The sequence below is a fragment of the Budorcas taxicolor genome, chromosome 3, assembly GCF_023091745.1.
Source record: "Budorcas taxicolor isolate Tak-1 chromosome 3, Takin1.1, whole genome shotgun sequence".
Classification (NCBI taxonomy): domain Eukaryota; kingdom Metazoa; phylum Chordata; class Mammalia; order Artiodactyla; family Bovidae; genus Budorcas; species Budorcas taxicolor.
Window position 1 is genome coordinate 26,251,205 of NC_068912.1, and position 19,108 is coordinate 26,270,312.

The 19,108-nt window shown below is 40.8% G+C and overlaps 1 protein-coding gene across 1 annotated transcript in view; it reads right to left on the reverse strand.

Moving 5' to 3' along the window:
- MAN1A2 (mannosidase alpha class 1A member 2) overlaps nucleotides 1-19,108 on the reverse strand; it is a 152,093-nt gene that overhangs the window by 111,400 nt on the left and 21,585 nt on the right. The window lies entirely within an intron of this gene.

Below are 19,108 nucleotides of genomic sequence, written 5' to 3' on the forward strand. Positions count from 1 at the left end.
ATACTGGAGTGAGTACCCTTTCCCTTCTCCAGGGGATCTTTCCAACTCAGGGATCAAACCCAGGTCTCCTGCATTGCAGACAGATTCTTTACCAGCTGAGCCACAAAGAAAGCCCAAGAATACTGGAGAGGGTAGCCTATCCTTTCTCCAGCGTATATTCCTGACTCAGGAATCAAACGGGGGTCTCCTGCATTGCAGCTGGATTCTTTACCAACTGAGCTATGAGGGAAGCCCCCAAAATAGGATAAATATATCTTTGTATGAGAAAGAAAATAAGCCCCAGATGCTGCGCAGCAAACACTTTCCACAGTAGGAAGAGGAAACCTAAAGTTACAATTTAAGGGCCAAGTGAAAACAGAGAAAGTAGCAATCAATAACCGATTAGACACATTGGGAAAAAAAAAAAAAAAAAGACCAGTGAAAAACTAGATGGGGGAAGAGAAAATAAATTATAGAATCAAGCTTTGCACAGTGGTAGTATCACAGCCAATTAGGTTTATCCAAGGTGAGACCATTTGTAACTGAAAAAATAGAATTAAGTATCAGAGGGGACCATATAATAAACAACAAGGTCCTATTGTATAGTACAGGGAATTATATTCAATTATTGCTGCTGTTCAGTCACCAGGTGGTATCTGACTCTTCGAAACCCAATGGACTGCAGCATACCAGGCCTCCCAATATTCAACACCCTATAATAAACCATAGTGGAAAAGAATATGAAAAAATACATATGTGTATAACTGAAACACTTTGCTGTACACTGGAAATTAACAGAACACTGTACATCAATGTTACTTCAATTTTTAAAAAATTTTAAATACATAAGCTCACTTCATAAACTGATATGAAAAAGAGACAAGGAGATATAAACATAAGGTCAAAGAAAGATAAGGAAAAAAGATAATAAGAGGGTTGGAAATTTTTTATTTGTTAAATATACCTTACGTTGTTGTTGTTTAGTCACCAAGTCATGTTCAACTCTTTGTGACCCCATGGACTGCTGTAGCCCACTAGGCTCCTCTGTCCATGGAACTGTCCAGGAAAGAATACTGGACTGAGTTGCTATTTCCTCTTCAGGTGATCTTCCCAACCCAGGGATCAAACACACATCTCCTGAACTAGCAGGTGGATTCTTCACCACTGAGCCACCAGGGAAGCCCCATATGCTTCTGAAATTTTTACATTTTGTAAATCCCATAGACCTTATAACACAATGGACAAACTACCGTGGGCATGATCACTTAATATTTGCTTTAGCCCTTGTTAAAAATACAGATTCCAATTTAGCACGTCTGTATGAGATCCATGAATTTGAATTATAAAGAGTTCCCCTGATGATTCTGGTATGCATACAAGTTTAGAAATTACTACTGCAGTAGATACCTACTGGGTTTTTACCCAGTCCTGAATTTTTTCTCCACCTCCACCACAATCCACATGGATGAATACAGGAGTGTTAGTTACTGTTTCCAAATCATCCAATGATGACTACTCTAAGGGGTTACCAGAGTTACTTCTCTAGAAATTTAATTCAAACCCTAGACTTACAACATTGCTAGTGAGAAAGTAAAATGAATGGTACAGCCACTTTGAAAAACTTAAGCAGTTTCTTTAAAAACTAAACATGTAACTATCATAGAATCCTGCAATTCCCTGGGCATTTAACCCAGAGAAATAAAGGCTTATGTTCATATAAAAACCTATACACAGCCAGTCACAAAAAGAAAAATATCGTTTAATTCCACTTACGTGAGAGTCTTAGGGTAGGTTAAAATCAGAAAAACAGCAGAATGATGGTTAGGAGAGGCTTGGGGAAAGGAAAAATGGGAAGCTATTGTTTAATTGATAAGCAGTTTCAGTTCTGCAAGATGAAAAGATTTCCGGAGATGGATGGTGGTGATGGTTGCACAGTAATATGAATGTATTTAATACCACTGCACTGTACATGTGAAAATAGTCAAAGATGGTAAACTTTATGTTATGCATATGTGTGTATGTGCCAAGTCACTTCAGCTGTGTCTGATTCTTTGCAACCCGATGGACTGTAGCCCATCAGATTCCTCTGTCCATGAGATTCTCTAGGCAAGAATACTAGACTGGGTTGCCATGCCCTCTTCCAGGGGATCTTTCCAACCCAGGATTGAACCTGCATCTCTTATGTCTCCTGCATTGGCAAGGGGGTTCTTTACCACTAATGCCACCTGTGAAGCCCTATGTTATGCATATTTTACCACAATTTCAAAAATTGGGGGGAGGGTGGAATCGTATACACAAATGTTTATAGCAGCTTTATTTGTAACAGGCAAAAACTGGAAATCACCCTCATGTCTTTCAAAAAGTAAATGGTTAAACAAACCACTATTTATACTGTGGTACTTTCACACTATGGGAATACTGCTGCTGCTAAATCACTTGAGTTGTGTCCGACTCTAAGCGACCCCATAGACGGCAGCCCACCAGGCTCCGCCATCCCTGGGATTCTCCAGGCAAGAACACTGGAGTGGGTTGCCATTTCCTTCTCTAATGCATGAAAGTAAAAAGCCAAAGTGAAGTCGCTCAGTGGTGTCCGACTCTTAACGACCCCATGGACTGCAGCCTACCAGGCTCCTCCATCCACGGGATTTTCCAGGCAAGAGTACTGGAGTGGGTTGCCACTGGAATACTACTCAGCAATAAAAAAAAATAAACTATTCAAACATACAACTTGAATGAATTTCAAAGGTAGTATGTGAATGAAAGAAGCCAGTATCAAAAGTTATATTCTACATGATTGCTTTTATATGACATTCTCAAAAAGACAAAAACAGAGGAATAATGAATATATACATTTATATATATATCAGTGGATGACAGGAGTTATGGAAAGGGGAGAGGTTAACTATAAAGGAATAATACAAGACAGTTTTTCTGGATTGTAGCACTGTTACATAAATTAATTTCTATGCTTACACAAACGTGACCATGTGTTGAAAACCACAGAATTATATATTGACAGAGAAAAAAAAACAATTCACAGCCTAGTATTAAAAATAAAATGTTAAACATTTAGAGAAAAATAAAATTGGATAGCTCACTATGAAAAGGGGCTAATGGAAAAACAGAGAAAAAAGGAGGAATCACAGCCCAGCCAGACAACTGGGAACAAACAAGGTCGTTTGGGTAGCAAGAAAAACTTCCATCTGCAGAAAAGTATGGCAGAGAAGAAACAAGGTTAGCCCCAGTATGCATACAAGGGTAATTCTGGGCTGATCTGTTCAGGAGACTCAGGCAGATGAGCACATCAGCAGCAAATAAGCACTGAATGAAATCTTAGATAAGATAGTGATAGTTGCTCCAGTCTGTCTGACTGTTGGGACCTCATGGACTGTAGCCCACCAGGCTCCTCTGTCCATGGGATTTCCCAGGCAGGAATCCTGGAGTGAGTTGCCATTCTCTTCTCCAAAGACAAGATAACTACGGTAAATATGCATGTACCACCAAACTGCCTTCCAATCCCTCTCCCCCTCCTTACCAACAGAAGACATTGTGCCTAGGCCTAGAGAACATATCCAAGAAGAATCATTTTGCAGTTCGAAAAAAGGTTACTTGCAGTAAAAGTAATTGAGCAAAAAGTCAGGAGACAAGGATTCTGGTTCCATCTTGGCCCTCAACTCACTGTGTAACCTAATACAGTACATCACTCAAAAACCTCCAAGACTAGTACTTTCCTCAATAAAGATAGCAAGACAGGTAATACTATCCTAATACACTTGGCAAAAAGTGAAGAACTAAAGGGCCTCTTGATGAAACTAAAGGAGGAGAGTGAAAAAGTTGGATGAAAGCTCAACGTTCAGAAAACTGAGATCATGGCATCTGGTTCCATCACTTCATGGCAAATAGATGGGCAAACAGTGGAAACAGTGGCTGACTTTATTTTTCTGGGCTCCAAAATCACTCCAGATGGTGATTGCAGCTATGAAATTAAAAAATGCTTGCTTACTCCTTGGAAGGAAAGCTATGACCAACCTAGACAGCATATTAAAAAGCAGAGATATTACTTTGTCAACAAAGGTCCATCTAGTCAAGGCTATGGTTTTTCCAGTGGTCATGTATGGATGTGAGAGTTGGACTGTGAAGAAAGCTAAGCACCGAAGAATTGATGCTTTTGAACTGTGGTGTTGGAGAAGACTCTTGACAGTCCCCTGGACTGCAAGAAGATCCAACCAGTCCATCCTAAAGGGTGTTCATAGGAAGGAAGGACTGATGTTGAAGCTGAAACTCCAATACTTTGGCCACCTGATGGAAAAGCTGACTCTTGAAAAGACCCTGATGCTGGGAAAGATTGAGGGCAGGAGGAGAACGGGACGACAGAGGATGAGATGGTTGGATGGCATCACTGACTCAATGGACATGAGTTTGGGTAGACTCTGGGAGTTGGTGATGGACAGGGAGGCCTGGCGTACTGTAGTTCATGGGGTCACAAAGAGTCAGAGATGACTGAGCAACTGAACTAAACTGAACTGAACACTTGGCTAGTGATATCCAAAGTAAGTATAAGGACTTAGTAAATTGTAATTTTCTATACAAATGTAAGCTATTAATTATACCAATTCTTTTCATCTCTGTTTTTGTGTATATATAGTTTTTGGGTTTGCTGTTTATGTGAGGTTTTGATATAGCAATCTATATATGTAGCACGAGGCTGTTTTAAGTTGCTGATCTCTTTCCTGCTAAAGAGTTCCTTTAGCATTTGCAGCAAAGGTGATTTTGTTGGTGGTGAGCTACCTCATCTCCTGTTGTCTGAAAGTTTTTGATTTCTATATCAAATCTGGATGAGAGCCTTGCTGGGTAGAGTATTCTTGATTATAGGTTCTTCACTTTCATCATTTAAATACATTGAGCCACTTCCTTCTGGCCTGCAGAGTTTCAGCAGAGAAATCAACTGACAAGCTTATGGGAGCTCCTTTGTATGTTGTTGTTTTTCCTTCCTTGCTTTTGTTATTTTAAATTTGTCTTTAATTTTTGTCAGTGTGATTACTATGTGTTTCTCGGCATGTTCCTCCTTAGGTTTATCCTACCTGGGACTCTCTGCACCTTCTGAACTTAGATGGTTGTTTCCTTTGAAACGCTGTGCTGTCCTTAGTCACTCAATCATGCACGACTCTTCACAACTCCATGGACTATAGCCCACCAGGCTCCTCTGTCCATGAGGATTCTATAAGCAAGAATACTGGACTGGGTTGCCATGCCCTCCTCCAGGGGGTCTTCCCAACCTAGGGATCAAATCCAAGTCTCCCGCATTGCAGGCGAATTCTTTACCATCTGAGCCACCAGAGAAGCCCAAGAATACTGGAATGGGTAGCCTATCTCTTCTCCAGGGGATCTTCCTAACCCAGGAATTGAACCAGGGTCTCCTGCATTGGAGGCGGATTATTTACCAGCTGAGCTACCAGGGAAGAGTTTGCGAGGGAAGTGAATTTTCAGCTATTTTCTCTTCAAGTATTTTCTCAGATCCTTTCTCTCCTCACCTTCTGGGACTCCTATAATGCAAATGGTAGGTAATACATTTAATGTTGTCCCAGAGGTCACTTATACTGTCTTCATATCTTTTCATTCTTTCTGTTATTCTGTTCCTCAGTCATGATTTCCAACATTGTCTTCCAGCTCAATTATCTGTTCTTTTGCTTAAGTTATTCTACTGTTGATTCCTTCTAGTGTATTTTCCATTTCAATTACTGTATTGTTTATCTCTGTTCGTTCTTTAGTTCTTCTTCAGTTCAGTCATTCAGTCGTGTCTGACTCTGTGACCCCAAGGACTGCAGCACGCCTGGCTTCCCTGTCCATCACCAACTCCCAAAGCTTGCTCAAACTCATGTCTATCAAGTCAACGATACCATCCAACCGTCTCATCCTCTGTCATCCCCTTCTCTTCCTGCCTTCAATAGTTCCCAGTAACAGGGTCTTGTCAAATTAGTCAATTCAGATCAGGTGACCAAAGTATGGGAGTTTCACCTTCAGTATCAGTCCCTCAAATGAATATTCAGGACTGATTTCCTTGAGGACTGACTGGTTTGATCTCCTTGTGGTCCAAGGGACTCTAAAGAGTCTTCTCCAACACCACAGTGGTTCAAGAGCATCAATTCTTCAGTGTTCAGCTTTCTTTAGAGTCCAACTCTCACCTCAATACATGACTACTGGAAAAACCATAGCTTTGACTAGATGGACTTTCGTTGGCCAAGTAACGTCTCTGCCTTTTAATATGCTGTCTAGGTTGGTCATAGCTTTTCTTCTAAGGAGCAAGTGTCTTTTAATTTCTGCAGTGATTTTGGAGCCCCAAATAATAAAGTCTGTCAGTGTTTCCACTGTCTCCCTATCTATTTGCCATGAAGTGATGTGACCAGATGCCATGATCTTCATTTTGTGAATGCTGAGTTTTAAGCCAGCTCTTTGACTCTCCTCTTTAACTTTCATCAAGAGGCTCTTTAGATCTTTTCTTTTTGACAAATGGTAATGTCATCTGCATACCTGAGGTTATTGATATTTCCCCCAGCAATCTTCATTCCAGCTTGTGCTTCATCCAGCCTGGCATTTCACATGATGTACTCTGCATATAAATTGAATAAACAGAGTGACAGTATTCTTTTCCCAATTTGGAACCAGTCTGTTGTTCCATGTCCAGTTCTAACTGTTGCTTCTTGAGCTGCATACAGATTTCTCAGGAAGCAGGTTGGATGGTCTGGTATTCCCATCTCTTGAAGAATTTTCCCCAGTTTGTTGTGATCCACACAGTCAAAGGCTTTGGCGTAATCAATAAAGCAGAAGTAGATGTTTTTCTGGAACTTTCGTGCTTTTCTGATGATCCAACAGATGTTGGCAATTTGATCTCTGGTTCCTCTGTCTTTTCTAAATCCAGCTTGAATATCTGGAAGTTCACGGTTCACATACTTTTGAGGCCCAGCTTGGAGAATTTTGAGCATTATTTTGCTAGCGCGTGGGATGAGTGCAATTGTGTGGTAGGTTGAACCTTTTTTAGCATAGCCTTTCTTTGGGGTTGGAATGAAAACTCACCTTTTCTTAGTTTTTCTAGGTCTCCGTTAAACATTTCTTACATCTTCTCAATCCTTGACTCCATTCTTTGTCCGAGACTGGATCGTCTTCCCTATCATTATTCTGAATGCTTTTTCTGAAAGGTTGCCTATCTCCACTTCACTTGGTTGTTTTTCTGGGCTATTATCTTATTCCTTCAACTGGGACATAATTCTCTACCATTACATTTTGTCTTAAGTTTCTGTGATTGTGGTTTTCGTTTCACAAGCTTTAAGACTGTACTTCTCCTTGCTTCTACTGTTTGCCCTCTGGTAGATGAGGCTATCTAGTAGGCTTGTACCGGAGAAGGCAATGGCACCCCATTCCAGTACTCTTGCCTAGAAAATCCCATAGACAGAGGAGCCTGGTAGGCTGCAGTCCATGGGGTCGCTAAGAGTCAGACATGACTGAGGGACTTCACTTTGGCTTTTCACTTTCATGCACTGGAGAAGGAAATGGCAACCCACTCCAGTGTTCTTGCCTGGAGAATCCCAGGGATGGCAGAGCCTGGTGGGCTGCTGCCTACGGGGTCGCACAGAGTTGGACACGACTGAAGTGACTTAGTAGTAGTAGTAGTAGTAATAGGCTTGTACAAGCTTCCTAATGGGTGGGACTAGAGATTGGTCCTATCCCTCTGGTAGGCATGGCTGGCCTAAGTAAAACTTTAATGTGCTTATCTGTTGATGGATGGGGCAGTGTTCCCGCCCTGTTCATTGTTTGTCCTGAGGGGTCCCAGCACTGGACACAGGATGTTTGGTGAGGCTGACGTTGGCCTCTAGAGGAATCACATGAATGAGTAATTCCCAGAACTGCTGCTGCCAGTGTATTTGTCCCAGCAATGAGCCACCAGATACCCCTCACCTCTGAGGTGAGGTAAGTCTGGCTCAGTCTTTTATGGAGTCACTGCTTTTTTTCCCCTGGGTCCTGGTGCACACATGACTTTGTGTGTGCCCTCCAAGAGCAGAGTTTCTGTCTCCCGCCCCCCACCCTCTGTCCTGAGGAAGTCTTGCAATTAAACTTCAAAGCCAGATTCTCTAGGGACTCTTCCTCCTGTTGCCAGATACCCCCATGCTGGATAGCCTAGCACAGGGCTCAGAACTTTTATTCCAGTAGGAGAACTTCTGTGCTGCAATTGTTCCCCAGTTTGTAGGTTGCTTATCCAGTGGGTATATGATTTGATTTTATCACAATTATGCCCCTCCAACCGTCATATTGTGATTTCTCCTTTGACTTTGGGTGTAGGCTATTTTTTTTGCCAGGTTCCAGAGTTGACTTTGTTGATGATTGTTCAGCAGTTAGTTGTGATTCCAGTGTTCTTCTAAGAAGGAGTGAGCGCATGTCCTTTTACTCCACCATCTTGAGCTAATCTGTCCTCATTTCAATCTCACTTTCAAGAGGCTCCCCAAATTTTGCTTTAGCGCCCAAATTTCTAGATTTTAAATTCCATCAGTTGGATCAAATTTCTAGATGTTTATTTTCACCTGAATGACCTTACTTTTACTTACATCTTTTTAAGATTTGTTTTTGTAACTTTGATATCTTCAACAGATAATCATGGTGAACTTCCATTTCTCTCTTGCTTTTCATCAGTGCCTTGTATCTTTCCATGTAGTAAAGAATTTTGCATTGTCCAAAGGCAAATCTGGCCTTGTTGTCACTTAATGGGAGGTAATCTGTCTACTTCATAGATGTGTCCTTGTTTATTTATGGTGGGTGCTGGCCACACCAGCTTTTAGGGTGGGGTTGGCCACATCCAACCGTCCCAGGGTGGGGGCTAGCCATACTAAAAAAATAAATAAATAAATCCAACAAAACAACTTAGGGTGAGGTTCTGGGTCATAAAGTATCAGCCAACATGGAGACTAAGTTGCTCATTCATGGAGGCAATCAGGGTTACTCATTCCTGGAAAACTCTAGACACCAAGGCTCACATGAGCTTACCTGGGTGACAATACACACTGTCACAACGTGATGTCCTGACTTTATCAGAGGACATGAGAAGCTCTACATCTGGAACCTTCCTGGAATATATGCTATGTGCTTCTTTCCCTTGGCTGATTTTAAACTCCATCCCTTCACTATAATCTGTAACCCTTTCATGAGTGGATAACTTTTAGTGAGTTTTGGGAGTCCTAGCAAATTATCAAACCTGAGGGTGGCTTTGGAGTCCCCTGAAATTTCAGGTGGTGTCAGAAGTAAGGGTAGCCTTGTGCAGGACTGTGCCATCAAACTTTGCAGAATGGCTAACTATGGGTACCTTCCAAGATTTCCAAAAAATATCTAATCTTATATCTGAAAGTTTGCATGAGATTTGAAATTACTTTTTCAAAAAAAAAAAAGAAATTACTTTTTCAATTATATCCCATGTGTAAGAGTTAAATCACTTTTTAATATCCCATAAATAATATTAGGTTTGCATTTTTTTAAGTTGTTGTCTCGTTTTGTTTTTATTTTTTGTTTCCAGACACTCCTGTCCTTGAAAATCAAAGGCAAAGGACAACAAAACTAATAATTGTTGTTGGCTTAGATGTACCAGGCACTGACTTAGTCAAATACAAGATTACCTTATTTAGTCCTCACACCAATTTATGAGGCACCCTATACTTAACACTGTTCTCCATCTTATTAGGAAAACACTATGACACAAAGATAAAAAGGAAACTGTTCAGGGTCATGTATGGATGTGAGAGTTGGACTATAAAGAAAGCTGAGCACCAAAGAATTGATGCTCTTGAACTCTGGTGCTGGAGAAGACTCTTCAGAGAGTCCCTTGGACTGCAAGGAGATCAAATAATCAGTCCTCAAGGAAATCAGTCCTGAGTATTTATTTGAGGGACTGAGAATGAAGCTGAAACTCCAATACTTTGGCCACCTGATGCGAAGAACTGACTCACTGGAAAAGACCCTGACGCTGGGAAAGATTGAAGGCAGAAAGAGAAGGGGATGACAGAGGATGAGATGGCTGGATGACATCACTGACTCGATGGGCATGAGCTTGAGCAAGCTTCAGGAGTTGGTGATGGACAGGGAAGCCTGGCATGCTGCAATCCATGGGGTCAAAAAGAGTCAGACACAACTAAGTGACTGAACTGAATAAAAAATGATTATTAAAAAAACCAAAAACCTGGACACCAAGGCTCAGGTTTACTTCTCTGGTTGGTAATACATCACACACACTGCCACACATCATTTCTGGGAGAATTAAGCACTGTCCATATCACTCCACTGTGAGAAGACAATGAGAAGCTTTTGCCTGGTCTCTACTGGACTTTGTCCTATATGCCTTTTCTATTTATTTTAACCTGTGTGATTTCAATGAATAAACCATAAATACAACAGTTTGCTAAGTTCTGTGAATACTCCCAGTGAATCACTGAACCTGTGAGTGGTACTGGGTCCCCAGGGAATCCTGACATGCTGCAGTCCATGGGGTTTCAAAGAGTCGGACACGACTGAGCGACTGAATTGAACTGAAACACACACTCCTTCAAAGGAAAGTTACGACCAACCTAGATAGCATATTCAAAAGCAGAGGCATTACTTTGCCAACAAAGGTCTGTCTAGTTAAGGCTATGGATTTTCCAGTAGTCATGTATGGATGTGAGAGCTGGACTGTGAAGAAAGCTGAGCACCGAAGAATTGATGCTTTTGAACTGTGGTGTTGGAGAAGACTCTTGAGAGACCCTTGGACTGGAGGAAGATCCAACCAGTCCATCCTGCTGCTGCTAAGCTGCTACGTCTCTTCAGTTGTGTCCAACTCTGTGTGACCCCAGAGACAAGGCTCCCCTGTCCCTGGGATTCTCCAGGCAAGAACACTGGAGTGGGCTGCCATTTCCTTCTCCAATCCATGAAAGTGAAAAGTGAAAGTGAAGTTGCTCAGTCATGTTCGACTCCTAGCGACCCCATGGACTGCAGCCTACCAGGCTCCTCCGCCCATGGGATTTACCAGGCAAGAGTACTGGAGTGGGTTGCCACTGCCTTCTCCGAACCAGTCCATCCTAAAGGAGACCAATCCTGGGTGTTCACTGGAAGGACTGATGTTGAAGCTGAAACTCCAATACTTTGGCCACCTGATGTGAAGAGCTGACTCAATGGAAAAGACCCTGATGCTGGGAAAGATTGAGGGCAGGAGGAGAAGGGAACGACAGAAGATGAGATGGTTGGACAGCATCACGGACTCATGAACATGGGTCTGGGTGGACTCCAGGAGTTGGTGGTGGACAGGAAGGCCTGGTGTGCTGCAGTTCATGGGGTCGCAAAGAGTCGGACATGACTGAGCAACTGAACTGAACTGAACACATTTCAAACTACTGTACAAATGTGCTCATTTACATGCCAACAAGGTTATGCTCAAAATCCTTCAAACAAGGCTTCAGCAGTACATGAACTAAGAACTTCCAGATGTACAAGCTGGGTTTAGAAGAGGCAGAGAAACCAGAGATCAAATTGCCAATGTTTGTTGGATCACTGAGAAAGCAAGGGAATTCCAGAAAAACATCTATGTCTGCTTCACTGAGTACCCTAAAGCCTTTGACTGTGTGGATCATAACAAACTGGAAAATTCTTCAACAGATGGGACTACCAAACCACCTTATCTATCACCTGAGAAACCTGTATGTGGGTCAAGAAGCAACAGCTAAAACCAGACATGGAACAACTGACTGGTTCAAATCTGAGAAAGGAGTAAGATAAGGCTGTATATTGTCACCTTGCTTATTTAAATTATATGCAGAGTACATTATGCGAAATGCCAGGCTGGATGAATCACAAGTAGGAATCAAGATTGCCAGGAGAAATATCAACAACCTAAGGTGTGAAGAAAGTGAAGAACTAAAGAGCCTCTTGAGGAGGGTGAAAAGGAGAGTGAAAAAGCTGGCTTAAAACTCAACATTCAAGACACGAAGATCATGTCATCTGGTTCCATCACTTCATGGCAAATAGAAGGGTAAAAGGTGAAAGCAGGAACAGATTTTAACATCTTGAACTCCAAAATCACTGTGGACAGAGGCTGCAGCCATAAAATTAAAAGATGCTTGCTCCTTGGAAGAAAAGCTATGACAAACATAGACAGTGTATTAAAAACAGAGACATCACTTTGCCAATAAAGGTCCATATAGTCAAAACTATGGTCCAGTAGTCATGCACAGATGTGAGAGTTGGATCATAAAGAAGGCTGAGCACCAAAGAATTGATGCTTTCAAATCATGGTGCTGGAGATGATTCTTGAGAGTCCCCTGGATCGCAAGGAGATCAAATCAGTCAATCCTGAAGGAAATAAATCCTGAATATTCATTGGAAGAGCTACTGCCAAAGATCCAATACTTTGGCCACCTGATGCAAAGAGCCAACTCACTGGAAAACACTCTGACGCCAGGAAAGATTGAAGTAAAAGGAGAAGGGAGCAGCAGAGGATGAGATGGTTAGATAGCATCACCAACTCAATGGACATGAATTTGAACAAACTCCAGGAGATAGTGGAGGACAGAGGAGCCTGGGGTGCTGCAGTCCATGGGGTCACAAAGAGTCAGACATGACTGAGCAACTGAACAACAACACAAGCATGACTTGAATACAGATTTACACAGGAAACTAGCATTAGAAAGGCATACTCTTCAAATAGAAATTAAAAGGGGAAAAAAAAAAAAACAAATTTGCCAGGCAGATCAAGAAAATAAGGGCATAAGGAAATGGCAACCCACTCCTGTACTCTTGCCTGGACAATTCCATGGACGGAGGAGCCTCATAGGCTACAGTCCATGGGGTCACAGTCGGACACGACTGAGTGACTTCACTTCACTTTAGGACTAAGTTTAAAACAAAGCTAATTAAGTTTACCTTTTAAGTAAAGTAAGCTGGTGCAAACACTTGAATTTAGCTTCTCTCTCTGTTAAGAGGATACCTTTTCCTCAGATATCGAACTGCCTTTGATGATAGATTAACGTTTCTTTATCTCTTAAATGATCTGTTCTGAAACCCCTTATTGTTACCTTGGCTAAGTGAATAGTATTGTTTCACAATGACCTATAATCCTATCTGACTGAGTGTTCTAAACTTTTTTGATATTTGTTGACAAAGCTTCCTAAATCATTCTAATGAAGACTTCTAGCTAACTTTGGGATGCTTCAGAGGGTCCCTGAAACATCCCAAAGAGAGATATTACACTAATTAGGTTCATTTTGTATACAGAATAACATGGGAGTATTGTCAAGTGAGTAATAAGTCTCGGGTTATATTGTATGGTAAATGTTACTAATATCGGAGAAGGCAATGGCAACCCACTCCAGTACTCTTGCCTGGAAAATCCCATGGATGGAGGAGCCTGGTAGGCTGCAGTCCGTGGGGTCGCTAAGAGTCCAGCATGACTGAGTGACTTTACTTTCACTTTTCACTTTCATGGATTGGAGAAGGAAATGGCAACCCACTCCAGTATTCCTGCCTGGAGAACCCCAGGAACAGAGGAGCCTGGTGAGCTGCCGTCTATGGGGTCGCACAGAGTCGGACACGACTGAAGCGACTTAGCAGCAGCAGATAGAAGTGATAGTGTACAGAGAAGAAGCAACACAATCTACCAGTTAGGAAATAAGTTGGTATGGCCACTGAAGTCTAGTGTGCAGAGTGGAGAAGGTGCAGTAGAGTAGAGCAGACTGGGCATGGTAAGAAAGCCAGAGAAGAAAAGCTCAACCATGAATAAAGTTTGTTTTGCAACTGAAGGACAAAACAAGCCATTAAAGAATTCTTAATTGAAAAGAGAATACCTGATGTAAACACAGAAGACTCCTAATACCCAAAGCATTCTTGAGATGAAAAACAGAGCTGCAGGAATCAATCTTTCTGACTTCAGGGTATACTGAAGCTACAGTCATCAAGACAATATTGTATTTTGACACAGAAACAGAAATATAGACCAAAGGAACAAGACTTAAAGCCCAGAGATAAGCCCACATACCTATGGGTACCTTATCTTTGACAAAAGAGGCAAGAATACACGATGGAGCAAAGGCAGCCTCTTAAATGCAGTCCCCAATCTTTTTGGCATCAGGGACCAGTTACATGGAAGACAATTTTTCCATGGACTGGGGCGGTACAGGGGTGAAGGGGAAGGATGGTTCAGGTGGCAATGCAAAAAGCAATAGGGAGTCCCAGATGAAGCTTCACTTGCTCGCCAGCTCCTTACCTCCTGCTATGCAGTCAGGTTGGTTTCTATTATTTAAACAGCATGCTATGCTAGTTAAACAAATATAGAGAAGGACATAGAGAAACCAGAAACAAAGATAATAATATGAAAAATTATTATCAATGAGATGGTTGGATGGCATCATTGACTCAATGGATATGAGTTTGAGCACGCTCTGGGAGATGATGAAGGACAGGGAAGCCTGGCATGCTGCAGTCCATGGGGTCACAAAGAGTTGGACATGACTGAGCAACACCAACTACATAAAAATCCAAAAAGCAAAATATCATAAAGGAAAATATTATCAATTGCATTAAAATTTAAAACTTTTATAAAACTGGAGTATAAAAATAAACAAAGCATGAAAATCAGACATCCACTGCAAGAATTTATCTTTAACGCATATAAGTAATGAAGAATTCATCTAGAATATATAAATAATTCCTACAAATGAAGAAGAAAAAGAACAAGCTCAAAGAAAAATTGGCCAAAAAAGTGAACAAGCAACTCAAAGACTAGGAAACTCAAGCAACCAATAAATATGTTTTTTAAAAATTCCGTCTTACTAGTAATCAAGAAATAAAAACTAAAATTTGTATCAAATTCCTAAAGATTTCTAAAATTTAACAAAGCCATGGTTTACAAAGATGCAAGTGGGAGGTAAATTGGTACAAGCCCTTTAGAGACTAACATGCAGTCAATGATGCATATAAATTACAACTGGAGTGAGCTCCAGGAGCTGGTGACAGACAGGGAGGCCTGGCGTGCTGCGATTCATGGGGTCACAGAGTCAGACACGACTGAGCGACTGAACGGAAGCTTTTACCTTGGAGAAAAAAACACGTGTGCCCAAGTACACATGGACAAGAATGCTTTTGCAGTTAGAATATGGAATTAACATAAAAAAGATTTATCAACAGGAACATATATAAATAATCTGAGGTTTAATCATACAATAGAATATCTAGGTGAATAACTGAACCAGAGTCCAATATGATGATATATCTGATATGATAATACATATAAATCATTTTTAAAATGTTGAATTAAAAAAATTTGCTGAAGGAAATATACAATGTTTAAGAGCATGCAGAATATAATTATATATTTTACAACTGTTTGTATATATAACATATCAATATATATGAAGCATAAGCATAAAACCATGTATTGAGAAAGACAGTATCAAACTCAGAATAGAGGTTTACCTCAAGAAGGGTAATCTTCAGCTAAAACAGAAAAATCTTAAGATCTGAAACAGTGGATACAGTGACAATGTTAGCTGTTAAAAGACTTTTATGTATGCTTATAACAAACAAAAAAGAATGAGAGGACTTATACCTGATATCAAAACATACTATGAGACTTCAAATGGTGGTTACTTTGGGGAGTAATCAGAAAGATCCATGGGGGTTTAAAGAAAAAAAGAACTCTGTATACTCTGGGATACATCATCTTTTATTATATTTTTAATTTTTTTTTAGTATTTGTCTATTTGCTTATTGGGGTTGCTGGATCTTAGTTGCAGCACTCAGAATTTTTTAGTTGTAGCATGTGAACTCTTCACTACAGCATGTGGGATCTATTATAGTTCCCTGGCCAGGGATGAAACCCTGGGCCTCCGCACTGGGAGCACAGAGTCCCAGCCACCAGACCACCAGAGAAATCCTTGGGATACATGATTTTTTATTTAATCAATTCCCTGAGGACAGACATTTGGATCATTCACATATGTCCTGTTACAGCTTCCAGAGACATTCTTAAACATTTCTTTGTGCACTGATGTAAAGATTTACTAGGATAAGTTCTTAGAAGAATTTCTATCTCAAAGAATATGTACTTTAAATTGGTTGGTATTTAGTAAATTAATTGATTACTAAATTGTTCATTACAAAAATCCTATTATGTTACACCTTCACCAACAGTGTAAGTGCAGCTGGAACCATCCTGCTCAATATACACTGCCCCTTGATATAAACAATCTTTTTAAGTAGAGGAAAAAAACCTAACTCATGAAAAGGTAAATGTTGATTAACAGTATCACAAATTAATAGAAAAATAATTTATATTTATTATACACACCAAAAAGATATAAACTTTATATCAGATGCCACCTTACTGCAAAGTAATGGAAGAAGTCATGTACATACAGAAACATTTTAAATAAACTTATGAATATAACTCTATACAGCGATATATAAATAGTTTTAGATACCTGAAGATATATAATTGTATGAGAGCCCAATTTAGCACAATGATTGGCATACTTTTTTAGATGACAGGGTCTGGTTCCTTACTGAAAAATGCTTCAGAACACTGCACCTCACTTCCAGATAAACCAGTGCATATGCCATAAATGCATAAATCAATGACACAAATGTTTATTAGGAGAAAAAAGAAAGGAAAAAAGACAACAACTTCTCTAAACTCTCAAAAAATACCAATGACCTAAATGCATACCTGAGCCTCACCTAAGTGAAAAAGCATCCTAAGATCCCTAGAATCTGATTTCAGAGATAATTTATGCTTGAAGACAATGTTAAGATTTCAATCTCAGGTTGAACATTTTCAATAGTGTCCAACTAAAACTTTATCTTCTATAATATTCTCCAATAACCCCAATACTTCTGCTTTATTGACTATGCCAAACCCTTTGACTGTGTGGATCACAACAAACTGGGGAAAATTCTTCAAGAGATGGGAATACCAGACCAGCTGACCTGCCTCTTGAGAAACCTGTGTGCACGTCAGGAAGCAACAGCTAGAACTGGACATGGAACAACAGACTGGTTCCAAATAGGAAAAGGAGTACGTCAAGGCTGTATACTGTCACCCTGTTTATTTAACTTATATGCAGAGTACATCATGAGAAACACTGGGCTGGAAGAAACACAAGCTGGAATCAAGATTGCCGGGAGAAATATCAATAACCTCAGATATGCAGATGACACCACCCTTATGGCAGAAAGTGAAGAGGAACTAAAAAGCCTCTTGATGAAAGTGAAAGAGGAGAGTAAAAAAGTAGGCTTAAAGCTCAACATTCAGAAAACGAAGATCATGGCATCCGGTCCCATCACTTCAAGGGAAATAGATGGGGAAACTGTGGAAACAGTGTCAGACTTTATTTCTGGGGGCTCCAAAATCACTGCAGATGGTGATTGCAGCCAGGAAATTAAGACACTTACTCCTTCGAAGGAAAGTTATGACCAACCTAGATAGCATATTCAAAAGCAGAGACATTACTTTGCCAACAAAGGGCCTTCTAGTCAAGGCTATGGTTTTTCCAGTAGTCATGTATGGATGTGAGAGTCGGACTGTGAAGAAGGCTGAGTGCCGAAGAATTGATGCTTTTGAACTGTGGTGTTGGAGAAGACTCTTCAGAGTCCCTTGGACTGCAAGGAGATCCAACCAGTCCATTCTGAAGGAGATCAGCCCTGGGATTTCTTTGGAAGGAATGATGCTAAAGCTGAAACCCCAGTATTTTGGCCACCTCATGCGAAGAGTTGACTCATTGGAAAAGACTCTGATGCTGGGAGGGATTGGGGGCAGGAGGAGAAGGGGACAACAGAGGATGAGATGGCTGGATGGCATCACTGACTCGATGGACGTGAATCTGAGTGAACTCCAGGAGTTGGTGATGGAGAGGGAGGGCTGGCATGCTGCAATTCATGGGGTCACACAGAGTAGACACGACTGAGCAACTGAACTGAACTGAACCCCCATACTTAGTTTAATACTTGCTGCTGCTGCTAAGTCGCTTCAGTCATGTCCAACTCTGTGCGACCCCATATACAGCAGCCCACCAGGCTCCCCCATCCCTGGGATTCTCAAGGCAAGAACACTGGAATGGGTTGCCATTTCCTTCTCCAATGCATGAAAGTGAAGAGTGAAAGTGAAGTTGCTCAGTCGTGTCCGACTCTCAGTGACCCCATGGACTGCAGCCCACCAGGCTCCTGCGTCCATGGGATTTTCCAGGCAAGAGTACTGGAGTGGGGTGCCACTGCCTTCTCCGAGTATAATGTTTAGTGCATCCTAAATACTCAAGAAAAACCACTTGATGAATAAATGAATGTGTTATCACTATGGAGAGGCCAAGAGATCTGCACAAGTAATAGAGGTTGTTATCATGAATGTGTAAATGTCAAAAAGTAAAAAGAAAAACGAGACACACGTTCTTTGCACCAGATGTTCTTTGCACCAGATTACATCATATCCTTTCTTTTTTAAAACTATATAACTTATCTCTAAAGTTCCTACTGATATGGAAGGCAAAAGAATGGACACTTTCAATGGCATCTTTCCACATTAAGGTTAGGAAATTATTATCTTAAAGAGAATTCTGTACTGGGGTAATAAGAGCCCTACAGAGTCTGAGGCCTGAATTTTCAAGAACTCTTTTTTTCCACAGAATCTATCCTAAAGTTTCATGTAACAAATTAAACAGTTATATAAAACTTTATATGTAACTGTTAACTGAGCTCAAAAATGACACCTGGAAATACTTTTGTAAATATACCTATTATCTTCAGGCTGGTGTAAAAAAATGTTCAGTAAGTTATACTTTTAAACTTATGTGAGTTAGCTAGTTAAGTCACTTGCTCAGTCGTGTCCGACTCTTTGCGACCCCATGGACTGTAGCCCACCAGGCTCCTCTGTCCATGGGATTTTCCAGGCAAGAATACTGGAGTGCGTTGCCATTTCCTTCTCCAGGGGATCTTCCCCATCCAGGGATCGAACCCAGGTCTCCCACATTGCAGGCAGACGATTTAACCTCTGAGCCACCAGGGAAGCTAGAAACTTATGTGAAATAATGCATAAAAACACCATTTCAGTCATTTACACTCTTTAAACTGGCACATATTTCAT